Genomic DNA, 17,742 nt, shown 5'->3' with positions numbered 1-17,742 from the left:
ATGCAATAATAGATGTAACGGAAGGTGAAGAAAGAGCAGAGGAGCAAAAAGGCAATAAGCAGAAAAACAGAGGGCATGGAGCAGCAGCAGAGCAGAGATGCTCCCCACTGGACCACTGAGGGTGAGGCACAGGTGGGTGCCTGCAGGTGAAGGAGGGCCTCCAACTTAGGACCTGAAATGGTCAGGGGGCAACAACTACCAGGAGGAGCTGTGCGGCAAGAGAAGCAATTTACTGTGAAGGTCAGTAAGATTGCTCTCTCACACTGCAGCAGCTGCTATTAAGTAGTGTTTTGGGAGGGCTTGACAGCTGGAAAGTGGAAAAACGGCGCTGGAAAGCATCAGGCCATGGGGGACAAGCAGCGTCAAAGGTACGGAAAGGGAAATATGGCGCAAAAACCCATTTATTGACACAAATGTTTCTTTACAACGCATTCCTTTACCACACAAGTCGTTACAATGACTTTCCTTAAGGAAAGCTTTGTATTACTGATGTTGGACTTTTAAGTCCAACATTTTCCCTACTGTTGCACAGACTGGAGGTGGAATAGTAAATTATGTTTTCTCTAAGGCAAGTAATTTTAACAACTTTGGTGATAAATGAATGTGTTGTAAAGATGCATTTGTGGTTCTGACCACATTGTTAAGACAGGTGTGGTAAAATGGCTGCATGACTCTGACAAACAACTGGAGGAGGACCACTCAGCAAAGGGATAAAATATTAAGCCTTTAAAAGGAGAGCTTCACGGTTTGTGCTCTAGTGCATGACGGCAGACGCATCGCACTTCAGCCGTACTAGAACTGCTAAAGAGTAAAAATCCCAGTGACAGGGGGGGGGGTCGTCAGGAGGTCACCCCCAGTAACAGTCAAAGTCTCTTCCACTCCTGTCCGGGAGTTGAGATATAACTTCAAGGGGGACCAGATACCCCTGGGGTGGGATTTCACCGGCATCAACTCCCAGTGGGCATTCAGTTGTTCTTGGCAGTAAGTCGCATTCCTAAGCCATCCAGCTTTCCATGGCACCGAGCACCAATCCCAATGTATCCCCACTTGTTGCTTTGCTAAAAAAAAGGAGAAGAGCCATCAATTTGCACACATCTGGGGGAATGTTTTTCCCATAACCGAAGAGCGTGACCCGCAGGGAGCATTCAGGTAAGTGCCCGGTTATTCCCTTTAGGCCCCAAAGACAGTGCTCCAGAAGTGCTGCACTCCAGGGCAGTCCCCCACAAGGTGTAAGAAGTCAGTGTGAGGCACCAAGCAGTGCACCCAGCTCGCATTGTCAATCAAACACATTCTGCACATCTTTTCCGGGGTGCGGTATAGTCTGTGTAGATATTTTAAACGTACTAAGCGCAATCCATAACTGGCAGAGAGCACGCAGGATTGAGTGCAACAGCACTTCCATTGGTCGTCAGTGAGGGGGTCACTAAATCTGCATCTCACACCAGCCGGCTGGCAGGGACACACACTGGCACAGTCTCCTGCAGCATCCCAGCGTGAAGCCTTGTGAGTAGCCTGCGTGGGAGAGGTTTGTAAGAGTCGCCTCCCGTAATTGGAATGTAGGTGGAGCTTCTGGAAAGGAGTTGTGAATTGCCCGGACGGGTCCTGCAGTTGGTAATAAGAAAAAATATCGAGAAGAGGCACATCAGGTCCCTGCAATGACGGTTCTGGTGAGCAGCGGCAGCTCCGCCATCATGGCAGATGAGTCTCGCCCCACTGCCTCAGCCAGCTGTTAAAAAATGCAAAATAAAATGATAATAGAGCAGTTTTTTTTATCATTCTATTTTTCATGACCAGAGCTGAAGTCGAGCTGAGTCTTGGGTGTGGGGCCATCCTCTAACAGGCAAGCATGGAGGACACTTGCAGTGGTGTGCACTGAAAATGCGCATGACTGTGTGGCCGGCTGTCTGAGGATGGCCAAACTGTGATGCACACTTAGATGTCTCCAGACTATTGCATGGAGAACAGCAGGCCCAGGCTCCCAGTCCCTCTGTGTCATGGTTTCGTTGGCGAGCGCACACGAAGAAACGGTGCCGACCATTCGCCGCGTAGCCAGGAACAACACATCCCAGAAGGCCTAGCACGTCACGTGTGACGTCGCGAGAAGACGCATAAAGCAGGAAGTCGGCTCCCGAACGCTGTCGGAAATTCTCTGCTCAGAAGTGCTTGCGTCCGATGCAGGTCAAAGTCCACATACTCCTGGTCCGGTAAGGGTGCTTGCACCACTACTCGTTCTTGTCTTATTGCCAACCTCCGTTGGTGAGCGGCTGCTCGTGCGGAGGCTGGCGTTCTTCTTGGTTTTACACTCAAAGCACATTGGATCTGATCGGCCTACATTTTCGGCCGGCGGGGGTGTGAGGCGGTCCCTGTGGTTCCTTGTTATTTGGCGCTCTGGATATGATCGGCCTGCATTGTCGGCCGGCGGGGGTGCATTGACAGTAATTGTTCTATAGGCCTATCAGCTACACGGAGTTCTTTCAGTCACGACAGAATAACATTAGACCGTGTACAACTCATTGTATGGGGCCAAAAATTGCCAAGGTTGTCTGGAGTACAGACGGTTAAGCTACAAGGCACAGTAGCACTCGAGGGGAAGAGCTAAGCGATTGAATGCAGGTGGCTTGCTGTGAATGTGAAGTAACAGAATTACAGTAAAGTCTAATGGTCTTGTCTCCGACTCTTTAACAGGGGTTGGTACGAGTGGTAGAGGGCTAAGCTCTACCCCTGTGATGAACGGTGGAGTCTCGAGAAGGGTAGGTGCTGGGCCAGAATTCAGTGTCTGAGTATAAGAGAGTGGGATTGTGCTTGCGTGCTTGATTATTGTTTCTCTCGTTACTGCAGACATACCCAACACAAAGTCGCCCTCAAGGGAGCCACCCCTCAACTTTAGTTTACTATCGCCATCATGAATGGATGATTCTTTTCCTTTACAGGTATAGGGGGTTTTGAACCAGGCTTGGCCTAGAGTACGGGCGTTTGTCTAATATGTGTTTCTGGAGGTAATGTTTACCGTTATATGTCCTGCTTTTTCTCATTTCAGATCTCCCTCCCTGCTGTTCCCTTTCTTTCCTTCCCCCACTTGATCCTTCCGCTGACCTGTGCCATCACGGCTTGTAGGCTTGGTTAGATCAAGAGGTGGACCCCTCATTCATCAATCCGATCCTGAGGACTGGTCACCGTTACACTCTGGGAGCGTAAAATCAGCCCGCTTTGCCCAATCCCAGTGCTGCTCTCATTTTGGGTAATAGTTACCAGCATGAGAGCAGCATCTGGATTGGCACAAGGGTCCGGGAGCCTGTGATCAGGAGAAGAGCACTGAGGCGGCAGGCGGCGAGGCAGCAGGTACGTTTTAATTTCAATTTTTTTTATTATTGTACCCCACATTGCCCAACCACTTTTTCCTCCTGGCAGCCACCACTGCTGGTGAGATGAAAGTGCCACCAGGGTACACCGCTCCCATGGAAGTCAGCTGTAAAGTTCGCAACCTATTGCAGGTCCCATGTGCACAGGGAAACATTAATCTCTACTGTGATTTACTCCCACACAATTGAAAAAAAGTTGCTTTGAACTCTGTTTAGAGTAAATGGAACTAGAAACACTATGGAATGCAACAGCATCACTCTAAACCAGTGGTTCTTAACCTGTGGGCCGAGGACCCCAGGGCGATTCTTTTACAAAATTAAATAATATTAACATTAATAAATTAACATTAATAAATGATGTACAAATAGAGAAGCAACATTTAAATGTTTTGGATGTTTTCTATATTTGATTGTGATTAACACAAATGATTACAATATTTGAGCATTCGTTTGGTTGATACTTGCTTTTGTATTTTTGTGTATTGTTTGGAGCTTCAAATCATAGAAATGGCTTACGCCAGTGGTCCCTGGATTCCAGTACGATTCAGTGGGGATCCCCGGATTCCAGTACTGATTCAGTGAGGATCCATGGATTACAGTACTGATTCAGAGGGGATCTCTGGATTCCAGTACTGATTCTGCTGAGGGTCCCCGGATTCCAGTACTGATTCAGAGGGGATCCATGGATTACAGTACTGATTCGGTGAGGATCCATGGATTCCAGTACTGATTCAGAGGGGATCTCTGGATTCCAGTACTGAATCAGTGGAGGGTCCCCGGATTCCAGTACTGATTCAGTGGGGATCCCCGGATTCCAGTACTGATTCAGTGAGGATCCATGGATTCCAGTACTGATTCAGAGGGGATCTCTGGATTCCAGTACTGATTCAGTGAGGATCCATGGATTCCAGTACTGATTCAGAGGGGATCTCTGGATTCCAGTACTGATTCAGTGGAGGGTCCACAGAAGGCAACAGGTTAAGAGCCACTGCTCTAAACTGTTATTGCTATACAAGTATTTGGAGTACTTCACTTTATAGGCCCTACACTAGCATTTCCCATGGAAGGACATTAAGGCTTATATCTGTAATGGAAACAAGTAAAACTGCATTTCCCATAAAGCAAAGTTCTCGTGATTAAAATGCACGACTCACTGACAGCATCATCCATAGTAGTGAGCTTGGCAGCACGGACAGCCTACTCTTCGGCACTTTAAGAAAATACTGACTTTTGTAAAATCAGACTAAATCTCGAAATGTTTGTTCACATCGTGCAGACAAAAAGCCCAGACATCATTTTTTGAAGCAAATGCCTTGCATACCAAATTGCTCCATAGATAATGATACACCAACAGGTCTACATAAATGGACTTAAGACAAAACACTGTGTTAAATTAAGGACAGTACTCGAGTTTATAACCCTGCTGAATTGGGCATAGATTAATTTAGGTCAGAGGGTGGGCATTTAGTAAATGGTAGCAGGCACTCGCTCTGCCAGCTGGCCTGTTGCCCTAACCCGTCCATAGCCACCTGCCTCGCGCAGATCATTGGGGCTAGAAACAAAAACATGAAAGAGTGCACGAGGCGTGTGGGAACTGCTGGCTTCGCACATCGATGGGGCCCGGCAGGTTCTCTGGAAAGCTCGATCTGGGACCCTGGCTGCGGGACACAGCTTCCAACCCCCCTCCCAGGCGGCACTGGGCGAGAGGGCAGACGAGGGGGGTGGCGAAGTTATACAAGAGACGAGTTTCATAACCTGGACAGCATCTGGTCGCCATTCCTTCTCTGGATATTAAACCCCTCCTCTTGCGCAACACCCTCGGTCTAGTCTGTAAGTTGTTGATCACTGCAAAATGTATGCAAGTGTGATTGTGCAACGCTTCCCTCTGAGGGCCTCTCATGCACTGTTAGTCCAGGGTCACACATCCTCTGTGTCCTTCCCCTGTGTTTGCCGGGAATTACCAACATATGCAGAGGACTTCTTTCTGCTTGACTCTTTTTCTACGAAGCTCGGCTTTTCATCGCCCTATTTGACTTGCTGATAATGAAGAGTTTGCAGCTATCTGTGACCCAAGAGCCCATCGTGTGCAGCCAGCTCTGGGCAGCAAGAAGTGCAGCCATCTCTCACAGTTGTATTTATGCATGACCTCGCTGAGCATGTCGAACCGAAAGTAATATACGGGGCAGAGGGAATGATGGCATCCCAAAGTTAGAAGTACAGTAAAGCGCTACATTTAGCCGATTGGCTACTTTAGAGTGCTGAGTATGGTACAGCAAAGTATACAAAAAAGTGAAGGATGGAATGATTGAATTAATCTCAGCCACTGGTAATTACTCAGGCCGCATTCTAATCCATAATTATTTTGAACACCATGCCACCTCAGTTTGGACCCAGCTATTGGGCAAGGCAACGAGCTATCTAGCGCGCGCTGCCATTATGGCGGTCGCGCCAGACCCCGGCAGTGAACCGGAAGCACTTTAAGTGCTTCCGGTTCACATGAACGCCGGACGTTTGGGTGAGACCTGTTTAGACCAGCCTCCTGCCTGGTGGTTCCACTGCCCCCTCTTAAAAGGGGGCGGTGGGTGCAGGAACAGTCTCTTGTTCCTCGCGCCCCCACCAGGAACACACCCAGGCCATCTGCGGCCCGTAACTTGTTTTCTTTTTTTTTCCCCTGCAGGTCTGTGGCGGCGTGGTGCAGGAGGACAATCGGCAGCTGAATTGGCAGGACCGGAGCGCGATCGGCGGCATGGCGCAAGGAGGGGTGCTGCCAACAAACAACTGCAGTCTCGGAGTCAGCTGTTTGTATTGGCGGGAGCAGAGTTGCGGCGTTCACTGCGGCGAGAATCTGTTGGGGGTGCCACCCCGCCCGAGGGCCGCATGGGTTTGAGTGCTACTCGCCCAGCTTGAGTGAAGTGCCCGGCGGCGGCTCCATGCGGGGGCAGGGTTTCCCGTTTTTGTCAAGGTTGATCGGTGAGTGCGACAACAGCTAAAGCCACTGGCAGCGTTCCGCAAGCATGGTCAGGGGTAACCTGATAGGCGTGGGGGGGGACCGCATTTGGAAACCGGTGCGGGAACCGGTGCATGTTGGTTCCAGATTGCTTGGCGAGTAGTTGCTGGCCTGAGTTGGCGAGCATAGGCCCTACTATGGATACTCAGCGAGGATAGTTCTGTCTTCCTCTAGCTAAACATCTCCACGTCTGCCTTGGTTATTTGTGAAGAATAAGCGAGGATGGCCAGCAGTCAATTTTGTGATTTGGTCATTAGTGGGTGCACCGAGTACAACAACGAGTTTTGGGTGCACACACGGACTTGAGCGGGGAGATTCTGGCAACAATGATGCTAACAAAGATTAAATATCAGGTTTTGTCGTGTACGCCTATGGCGCAGGGAGTGGCACCATCGCTGTAGAGGACAGTGGTCTGCGACTCAATTGTAGGATGTGCGCATGCACGCAATGTTATTTCGGGCGGAAGTGGGTTCACTGTTTTCTCCAACAGCGAGTGTTGTGGGGCACACCCTGATTTAAGGGGTTAGATGCGGGCTCCATTGGGGCTAATAAGGTTTTACATACCGGGGGTCGTTGTGCAACGCAAACGCAAATGCTAACAAGGTAGAGAGGTTCCGGGCACCCGTGATTTCCATAAATGAATAGTGGTGCGCGATGACTTTCAGAATCGCAATTTGTTGAAGAATGTGTTCATATGCTAATTGTTTTCCTTGGATGCTAGCGCTGGTAAACATGAAAACTGTTAGAAGTTTTGAGAGTGTAGGAACAGCTGTGACTTTAGAGTTTAGCCTGGATACTGTGATACATTTATAACTGTTCAAGATCTTATCAAGTACGGAACTCTTGTCCGAAGTTAGACGCTAAGGTAGATAGCTGTTGAATATGCAGCGGTAAATGAATAGTTTTCATGGGCCCGCTGTAACGACCATCAGTTGCCTCATGAAATTTGGCATGGATAGGTTGTGTGTGTGTTCTTCCCATTAAGAAAGCCCGAGCAGTTCACCCTTTTTTGTAACGATCCCATACCGTCCTCTTTCATGCTGCATTTCGCCTTCATAATCTAACGCACGCGCTTACCGATATTAAACATGGACATAATGCCGTATTGCTTGTCGCATGGTACGTTTCACCGTTAATGACCCAGCAAACTCGGAGAGAAAGGACCATCGGGAAGGGGCTGAGAGGCAGGTGCGTACCTGGGCCCCTAGGGGCCCCGCCAGGCAGGCCCGGGTTCTGTCTTCCCCTGTTTCGGAATCGCCGGACCTCATGGAGGTCTGACTGACCCTCTCCCTAGTAATCCGGAGGAGAATTACCCCCCTTTCTTGTAATCCGTGCACACGAGGTGACAGTGGGGACCCAAGGCGCGAATGTACGCGACCTCCTGGAGCCCTCGCTGGGATCGGGAGGCAAATGGACCGCCTTCGAGACTTCCAGGCACACCCGGCCATCTGGTCACTCCATTGGAAAGATGGCCGAGGGGAGAGACGCGACCAGATGGCCGAAGGGATAGGCGCGACCAGATGCCCGAGGGGACAGGTGCGACCAGATGACCGAGGGGAAAGGCGCGACCAGATGGCCGGGCTCGAAAGGGAAGCCATCTGGTCGCTCTGTGCCCCAACAAAAGAGTGAGCAGGCGCCGGGGCATGGGGGACCGGAGGCCCAGGGCCCCAGCTGGGCCCCAGCCATGGAGGCTGCGTGGGGGACCCAACGGGCCCTCCGACCCGGGGCACACGGACACCTTGACAAGCAGGGGAGGCCTGCACGGGACCAACAGACCCATCCCAGGCCCTTGGCAGAGCGGCAGGCTGGAGGACGGGGCCCAGGGCCGGAGCACCCGACCCGGGGCCTGGCGGGGCCCCTGGACCCAGCCGGGGCTCCAAGGCCCGGAGGCACAGGGGAAGCCACACCGGGCCCGCTGGACCCCGTCCCGGGCCCCCTGCCATGCGGCAGGACCCAGGACAGACCACGGGGTGGGGAGGCCGCCCTCCCCGGGGCCCTCAGTGGTCCAGCCAGAGCTCCTGGACCCAGCCAAGCAAGAGGAGGCTCCCCGGCCACAACGGAACCCCATCCCGGGCTTTTGGCAGTGCCGCAGGCCGGGGAATGGGGCCTAGGGCCGGTGCCCTCGACCCGGGGCCCGGCGGGGCCCCTGGACCCAGCCGTGGCTCCCAGGCCCAGAGGCACAGGGGAAGCCTCCCCTGGCCCTCCGGACCCTTTCTCGGGCATCTTGCCACGTGGCAGGATCCAGGACGGAGCCCGGTGTGGAGAGGCCACCCTCTCCCAGGGCCCTTGAGCTCCTGAACCCAGCCAAGCAAGGGGAGGCTCCCCGGGCACAACGGAACCCTGTCCCGGGCCTTTGGCAGTGCCGCAGGCCGGGGATGGGGCCCAGGGCCGAAGCCCCCGACCCGGGGCCCAGCGGGGCCCCTGGACCCAGCTGGGGCTCCCAGGCCTGGAGGCGCAGGGGAAGCCTCGCCGGGCCCGCTGAACCCTGTCCACTGAACCCTGCCACATGGCAGGACCAAGGACGGAGCACGCGGGAACTCGTTCAGGCACCCTGCCATGCGACAGGACTGAGGACGGAGCCTGGGGTGGGAAGGCCACCCTCCCAGGGGCCCCTGGACCCAGCCCAGCAGGTGGAGGCCCCCCGGATCTCATCTGGGGCAGCCTGCCACGTGGCAGGCCCCGGGACAGCCCCTGGCCCGTCCAGCTGCCGGCTGAGGACCGCTAGGCCGAGAGGCGTCCCAGAGTACCCTGTCACTAGTAATCCGGAGGAGGCTACTCCCTTTCTGGTAACCCCCACGCTCCGAGTGACGGACGGGACCCTAGGGTCGAATGCGCCCGGCCTCCTGGAGCCCAGGCTGGGATCCAGGAGGCAAATGGACTCCTCAGCGGGACTTCCAGGCCAGCCTGGTCATCTGGTCGCCCCATTGGAAAGCATTGCGTGCGACCAGATGGCCGAGGGGAAAGGTGCGACCAGATGGCTGGCACCTATAAGGACTCCCATCTGCCCGCCCGAGCCAAGCCATAGCGGTAGGGCTCCCGCCTGCCCACCCATGCAGGGCTCGGGGGCTCTGCTTCCCGGGGGGCTCGGGGACCCTGGCTGGGCCTCAGGCACGGGGAGGACCACCGGAGCTCTTGGGACCGGGCGCCAGGGGGAGGACTGCCCGGGACCCGTGGAGCCCGTCCCGGGCACTTTGCCATGCCGCGGACAGCAGGAGGGAACCCCGGACGCATAGGGAGGTGTAGCCCGGGCATAGCCCATCCGGTCCCCACCTGAGAACGGCCATCCCAGGGAGGGGCGTCCCGGCATACCCTGCCCCTGGTAATCCGAATGAAGGCTACCCCCCTTTCTTGTAACCTGTGCGCACCGCGAGGCTCAGGGGACCCTAGTCGTGAACGTGCCCAACCTCCTGGAGCCCTGGCTGGCATCCGGTAGGCAAATGAGCCCTCATCGGGACTTCCAGGCCAGCCCGCCATCTGGTCGCCCCATTGGAAAGCATCGCACGCGACCAGATGGCCGAGGGGAGAGGTGCGACCAGATGGCCGGGACCGAAAGGACTCCCATCTGTCCAACCCCGAGCCTTTGCGCTAGGGTTCCCGCCTGCCCACGCAGGGCTCAGGGGCTCGGGAACCCCGGCTGGGACTCCAGCCCGGGGAAGGACCACCGGAGCTCTCGGGCCCGGATGCCTGGGGATGACTGCCCGGGAACCATGGAGCCGGGTACTTTGCCACGCCGCGGGCCAGTGGAGGGAGCCCCGGACGCCTAGGGAGGTGTTGGTCGGGCAAAGCCCATCTGGTCCCCGCCTGAGAACGGCCATCCCCGGGAGGGGCGTCCCAGCATATCCTGCCCCTAGTAATCCGGAGGAAGGCTACCCCCCTTTCTTGTAACCCGCGCGCACCGCAAGGCTCAGGGGACCCTAGGCGCGAACATGCTCGACCTCCTGGAGCCCTGGCTGGGATCGGGGTGGCGAATGAGCCTTCATCGGGACTTCCAGGGCAGCCCGGCCATCTGGTCGCCCCATTGGAAAGCATTGCGTGCGACCAGATGGCTAAGGGAAAGGTGCGACCAGATGGCTGGGACCGAAATGACGCCAATCTGCCCGCCCCAAGACTTCACGGGAGGGCTCCCACCTGCCCTTGCAGAGCTCGGGGCTGCAGGGCATGGGGACTGCAGGGCTCTGGGGGCTGCAGGGCTCGGGGGCTGCAGGGCTCCGGGGCTGCATGGGCACAGGACTGCAGGGCTCCGGGGCTGCAGGGCTTGGGGGGGTTCGGAGACCCCACGCTGGGCCTGAGGCATAGGAGGCCCGCAGGAGCTCCCAGGGCCCGTACGCCCGGGGACCCATGGAGCCCGCCCCGGGCACTTTGCCTCGCCGCGGGCTGGAGGAGAGAGCACCGGACGCCGGGGAGGTGTCGTCCGGGCTTAGCCCATCTGGTCCCCGCCTGAGAACCACCATCCCCAGGAGGGGCGTCCTGGCATACCCTGCCCCTAGTTATCCGGAGGAAGGCTACCCCCCTTTCTGGTAAACCGTGCACACCGAGTGACGGAGGGGACCATAGGCCTGGATGCACCCGACCTCCTGGAGCCCTGGCTGGGATCGGGGAGGCGAATGAGCCCCCATCGAGACTTCCAGGGCAGCCCGGCCATCTGGTCGCCCCATTGGAAAGCATTGCGTGCGACCAGATGGCCGAGGGAAAGGTGCGACCAGATGGCCGGGACCGAAAGGACTCCCATCTGCCCGTGCTGAGCCATAGCAGTAGGGCTCCCGCCTGCCCTTGCAGGGCTCCGGGGCTCTGCACAAGGGACCCTTGTCCCGGGCAGATGACACTTGGCAGGCTGCAGGATGTGGGCTCCCAGGCCCTGACCGAAACTCAGGAGGCCCGGGGCCGGTCACTGCTTCTCAATGCAGCCAGGCCAGGGAGATCGGGAAGCCTGCCCAAGTACGAGGGACCCCAGTCCCGGGCACACGGTCCCTCAGGTTGTGCGCTCGTTTCCCACAATTTTTTTCAAAATTGTGCGTAGTTGCGCTACGCAAAGTCCGCCCAGCCCTACTCAGGACGTGCGCTCATTTTCCACAATTTATTTCAAAATTCTGCGTAGTGGCGCTACGTAAAGTCCACCCAGCCCTAACCTTAGGTAGCTTGGCACAAAACACAGTCTGGCTTACAGGTAATGTGTGAAGTATTTCTGCAGCACACGAACATCAATAAAGTGAAAACACAACACAAGAAAAATCCCACACCAATTTAGAAAAGCCGAGTACATTTTAATACATTATTTGACATCAAACAACAAAAATCTAATCAGTAGAACTGGAGTCATGAATTTTGAAAGACACAAACAAACATGATACATCCCAAATCAAGGAGGCTGTGTCCTAATGCACTACTCCTTCAAGTGAGGTATGCACTTGCAGATACAGAAAGCCACGGTAAATTATATGTAGAGTCTATCCAAGAGCGACATAGGTACATTCTGTAGGCATGCAATAGATATAGGCAGCCTTAGTGGAAGCTCTATATGGTGTGCCTGGAGTAACCTAGGTAATAATTATAGCTTGTATATGGTGCTCCCGCATAAAAGTCTACTCCCCCCTGGCCAAAAATCCCCCACCCACTAAACAATTTAGAGCGTGGAAAAGCATTGACATTTCTGCTTCTCAGTCGTCATTATTAACTTCTCTGCCACCCACTGTGACTGATCCTGAATTAGGAGCTAACAATTACACCAACTGGATACAAAACACAGTCAATATGACAGTTCCTTCAAAGAAACAATCTACTAACAGGGCTTCTAAATCTGCACCCTGGTACAATGACGCTCTCAGACAAGAAAAGCAAAAATGTAGACGACAGGAACGTAGATGGAGACGAGATTACGATCCAGATCAAAAATCCTGCTACAAAGTCATGATGCTTAACTACAAGCAACTTATCATCACGGAAAAAAGCTAATTTTCTAGTACCCAAATCAATTTTGCACATGACTCTACTAAACAACTGTTTCAGGTAGTAACACGTCTCTCCGTTCAAGCGACAACCACTCCCATCATAGCTACGCAAGAGCTCTGTGACTCCTTGGCGAATCACTTTCAAAAGAAAGTCACTGATATCTTTACTCAATTCAAGGCTCACACAACCAGTACTGGACATCCGTCTCCCACCCCTAATGATCATAAGTCCTTTGCCCGGGCACGTTCCAACCCGCCTCATTCAGCCCCCCTTCGCTCATTTCAGGAATTTACTCAGGTTCCGTCGGAACTGGTATCTCATCTTATCTGTACCACGAACTCTGGCTCACCGGAAGATCCATGCCCCCCTCCCATTCTCAAAAATTTTCCAGATATCATAGGTCCAAAACTTACAGAAATTTTTGATGCCATGTTTTCATCCAATATCTTTCCTTCCATCTGGAAGAAAGCGACTATTAAGCCTCTCATCAAGAAGAGTTCCTTAGACACTTCTATAGTCGCTAATTATCGCCCTATAGCTTGCCTCCCTCTCCCCGCCAAAATTGTGGAAAAGATTATGAACATCCAAATCTCAGATTTCATAGACCAGAACAACTGTCTGGATAATTCACAATTTGGTTTCCGGAAGGGACACGGAACGGAAACCGCGCTTATTAAGGCTACGGATGAAATCAGGATGACACTTGATGGTGGAGGATCAGCAGTGCTCATTTTGTTGGACCTGTCGGCAGCTTTTGACACGGTCGATCACTCTATCCTGATCGACCGTGTCACAGCGGCAGGGATCACAGATGGTGCTAAAGATCTTATCTCCTCTTTTCTCACTGATCGAGTACAATCAGTTGCCTTCGGCAATTTCAATTCACCTCCCTTTATTCTCCCCTGTGGTGTCCCCCAGGGATCCTCGCTAAGTCCGACACTATTTAACATCTATGTGTCGGACTTGGCGAGGGTCATAAAAATGTATCACCTGGCGGTGACATCCTACGCTGATGACACCCAGATTGTCTTAGCCATTAACAAAAATGGAGATGAAGTGGCTTCCAATTTTAATCAGGGAATGCTAGCAATAAGTGACTGGATGTCCACAAATTGCTTGAAGCTTAACTCCGACAAAACGGAGGTGATGGTGTTTGGCAATCTTTCCCCAGCCTGGTCACCTACCTGGTGGCCTGCCGCCCTGGGACCACCCCCTTCCCCAGCGACCAAAGCAAGAAATCTGGGAGTTTTACGGGACACTAAACTCACTCTTATGCACCATGTGAATGCGGTAGTATCATCCTCATTTTACACCATGAGAATGATCAAAAAACTGCTACCCTATCTCCCCATGAGCATGGCCAGAACCCTGGTCAGTGCATTAGTTATATCTCGCATAGACTATTGTAACGCGCTTTTAGTCAATGCTCAGGAAGGAGTTTTAAAAAAGCTACATTTGGTGCAGAATGTTGCGGCCAGGCTGATCACGGCCACCTTCCATCTCTGGCACTATTGAACAGCTTCATTGGTTGCCAGTGAAGAAAAGAACCAAATTCAAAGCACTTTGCATTGCGTATAAGGCAATTCACTCTCAAGGCCCTGCCTTTTTAAAGGATGCACTCTGCCCCTACAATCCTGTCAGATCCCTCCGATCCTCTACTGCCGGTCTTATGCAGGTCCCAAGGACTAAGAAGGTCTCCTGGGGCGACAGGTCCTTTATAGTGACCACTACCAAACTATGGAACAGTCTTCCACGCCACATCAAAACCTGTACTTCCCTTCTTTCTTTCCGCAAACAGATAAAGACTTGGCTGTTCAAACAATAACTACTCATGGACAAGTATAGTGGACACTCAGCGCCGAGACACCCTCGGGTATTTGTGCGCTCAACAAATTTCCTAAAATAAAATAAAAGTGCTGGCGATGGATAATACTGCAGAGGTGAAATAATTAGTAGGTTAGGTAAATTAAGAGCTCAGAGGTGGATTGGGGTGAGAAAAAGGTCAAGAGGGGATCTGGCTCAAGGCCCTACCTAGTCCTAAAAGATTCACACAGGGAAGATATCACAAGAAGACAGCCTTAATGTCTCTGCCCTAACTGGAACAAAACCATAACATAACAAGCATTTGCAATGCAATAGGTCTCGCATTTACGCGAGTTTAAGCTATTGGCATTGTAAATGACAATGCCTTTTATTTTATGTTTTAAAAACCAAAACATAAATAAAAGGCATTAGCATTTACAATGCCAATAGCTCAAACTTGCGTAATTGCATTGCAAATGCTTGTTTCTTTGGGGAGGGGAGAAGAAATCAGAGCAAAATATTATTAAGAACACTGCTTTATTGCTCAACAAAAAAGCAATGACATTTCATGGGTCATCTAATCACAATTTAAATAAAAACACGTTAAAACGCAAATATCCACAAAAACCATATCTGCAGCACTGGCGTAAAAAGAAAAACTGAACAAGTTGATCTAACCCACTAAGTAAGCCAAATGATTACCCAAAGAAAAGAAGAAATATTATCCTGATTAGAAAACGTTGCAGGGTGTATACGGAGAGAAGAAAACACTGAAGACTAACAAATAATGGCCAAATACAGGGTGAAATACCATGACCTGGAGTGAGAAACATGTGAGCCAGGATTAAACTGGGGGGCCCAGCTCAGGTCATGTGAGCAGTGTCACTGCGGCAGCAGAATGAGGACCGTGGTCCTGTAGGATGTCCTCCCTCATGTCATGTGCACAATGGCCCAAAAGTAAAGACCCGGAAACATATGTATCTCAAACTCCAATGACATGGAAATGCCACTCATGCATTGGTTGTCTACGGTGCCAACCAAAACCAGAGCTGCAAACTAAATGTACCCTTCCTTAAATCAGGAAGCAAATCCTACAAAAATGGGCATTGGATTAATTAGCATGTATAATTATGACAGGTCGTCAAATGAAGGGCTATCTCATAAACATCCCTAATATAGCCTCCTTTTACAGTCATAGGTGAGGGGAAAACGAATCTATATACCTTATATATCCTTCTAAATATGTGACTAAAATTTTTTGTTTTCATATATAAAACTCATATTTGTGTTATTGCCCTGACAACCCACACGATGGGTTGTTTACTTGGTGGAGTTAGTCGACTTCATGGTTTTCATTATATAGAATGTAAATAGATAATGGTCTGAAACGGCCCTGTCAGGGTCAGCACTTGTACCCTGCAGTAGGAGCGGACCAATCTGTCCATATGAGCCACAGAATATATCTAATTTACATGATTGGAACATGTAACCAACAGTCTGCATGCTGATCTCCACAGCATGCACATTTACCCTCTGAGCTGCCTTACGACGATTGAAACGTGCACTTTCTGGCACGAGTTAGCCCCGCACCCTGGTCATTATGAGTCCGAGCCGCCGAGTGCGGATTAGTCACTACCAAAAATGACATGGAAGGTAAAAAGGACATGGAAGGTAAAAAGGACATGGAAGGTAATGACTCTACGTTTGCCACCGTCACCAAAACTGCAATTACCAGAAGGGATTGGAGTAGCCAGTTTCACAGTTGGCAGGAGGGGGACATCGATTAGATCAGCAAACCGATCCACACATGCCAAGAGCCTACAATATCTTTGCTGGCGTCATATATGATGTCATCAGTGCCGTGGGTGATGGTGTGACATTTTCAGTGGTGCAATCATTGATTTGTTATGTGTATCAAGCGGTGGTAAAATGTCTGTCGGACTGTGAAGGGGTAGGGGGGTCGGGAATGATTACAATATCTCTGGCCGAATAAGGAAATACCGATTGTAAAAGGGACCGTAGTGTTTACTTCACTTACAAAATAAGCACATCAACGCCTCGTTGGGTGTTTAAGCGCTATACATAAAGAATTACAACACAATACAAGCCCCAGCCAGACTCTTCTGAAGGGCCCTTGCGTGCAGGGGGAGTAGGATCGGTGCCCATACTCGGTCTGACGGGGTCAAGTGAGCAGAAACACACAGGCTGAGCACAGAAGCCAGAGTTAGGGCCTAGGTCGAGGGGCTACTGCAAGGGGGTAGGTGGGGGGCTTGGGAGGACACCAGTGCCACCATCCCAGCCCGTGATCACACACCCACGTCCGCTCGATTTCTAAACAGTAAGGGGGACTACAGTGAAGAAATCTTTGTTCCCTGTCGAAACCCATGACTTCATGGAGGTGCACAAACATAACAGGCATGGGCTGGGTGGGGGAGAAGTAACGGGACGGGCGGATGGAGGGAGGGAGGGAGAGGAGAGGAGAAACGGAAACGGAAGGTAGACGGCCTGAAAACATGCTTGTAAAACAAAAATAGTGCATTCTCATTTTAAAATTAAAGGCCTTAAAAGACACAAGACCTGTTCTGGAAGTTAAGGTTATAAATGCAGTCCTGAAAGCAGCGAGGGGGCGGGGTGTGAAAAGATAACAAGCACCAAATGCAGGCGGCCTTTGGTAGATTGAGTGAAGAGAGGAGGACAAAAATAAGATATCACGCAGCCACCAAAGCCGCAGTCCCGAAGGGGCGAGTGTCAGTAGTGAGGTGAGGAGAAAACCCCACACAGGGAGCGCATTAACAATCGCGCGTAGGTTCCCCGGGCCGGAGGCCATTAATAAACAACAATTCTAAACCAGAAGCTGAGGCAATCCTAACAAGACAAGGGACAAAAAGCTAAACGAGACCTATTGGTTGATTGGCGATTGCGATCAAACATCAAAGCGGCGAAAGTGAAAGTAATCGCGCTAAAGCACGGCGCGCGCGCCCGCGCACATGCACTGTAGCTCTAGGCTGGCCTGGTAGCACTTTTTGGAGCCCTCTCAATAAGTCTCGCCAGACCAGCGCATGCGCTGGGTCAGGCGAGACCTAAAAATCTCTTTAATTTCTTACAAGGAAGCAGCATAGAAAAACATGAGTGAATATTTTTTTTTAATACTGTTTTTGTTAAAGATAGAGCAATAACAGAATAAGGAACATTTGTAATCGGATGTATCCACTGAGATTATTACTACTATGAAAGAAAAGCATGTGTACTTAACACATATTTTGTCATTTTATATATATATAAACAAAAAGAGAGAAAGAAAGAGAAAATAAGATGAAGGAGCAAAATGGAAAATAAGAAAAAGAAGAAGAAGTGAGTAAAAAGAGATGAGAAAGTAGAAGGAAATAATGAGTGTGAAGAAAGAAATGTAGCGAAGGGTAACCAATAGAGATCAGATTCAGTTTTCTGATGTAAAGTGAGTGAAGATACAGAATATATTCTATGTGCATCACAGATAAAGTTCCACCCCAATGTAACAGGTAATTTAGAAAAGTCTTTCCAAAAAGAAAGTATAACTTTAAAAGCAAGTGCAATTAAAAGGTCAAGCAAAAAAGATTTAGGAGTGATATAATAAATATTAGGAGAATG

The 17,742-nt window shown here is 51.3% G+C and overlaps 1 long non-coding RNA gene across 1 annotated transcript in view; it reads left to right on the top strand.

The window, feature by feature from the left end:
* The first annotated feature begins 5,075 nt into the window (after positions 1-5,075).
* The window catches only part of LOC146868526 (uncharacterized), a 189,702-nt gene continuing 177,035 nt past the window's right edge, over positions 5,076-17,742 (top strand). The window contains exons 1-2 of the long non-coding RNA XR_014966272.1: positions 5,076-5,189; positions 6,037-6,329. This is a non-coding gene — a long non-coding RNA (uncharacterized LOC146868526). The remainder of the gene's footprint in view (positions 5,190-6,036; positions 6,330-17,742) is intronic.

The sequence above is a fragment of the Triturus cristatus genome, chromosome 1_2 (assembly GCF_964204655.1).
Source record: "Triturus cristatus chromosome 1_2, aTriCri1.1, whole genome shotgun sequence".
NCBI classification, from domain to species: Eukaryota; Metazoa; Chordata; class Amphibia; order Caudata; family Salamandridae; genus Triturus; species Triturus cristatus.
This window is presented reverse-complemented; position numbering and strand designations above follow the sequence as displayed.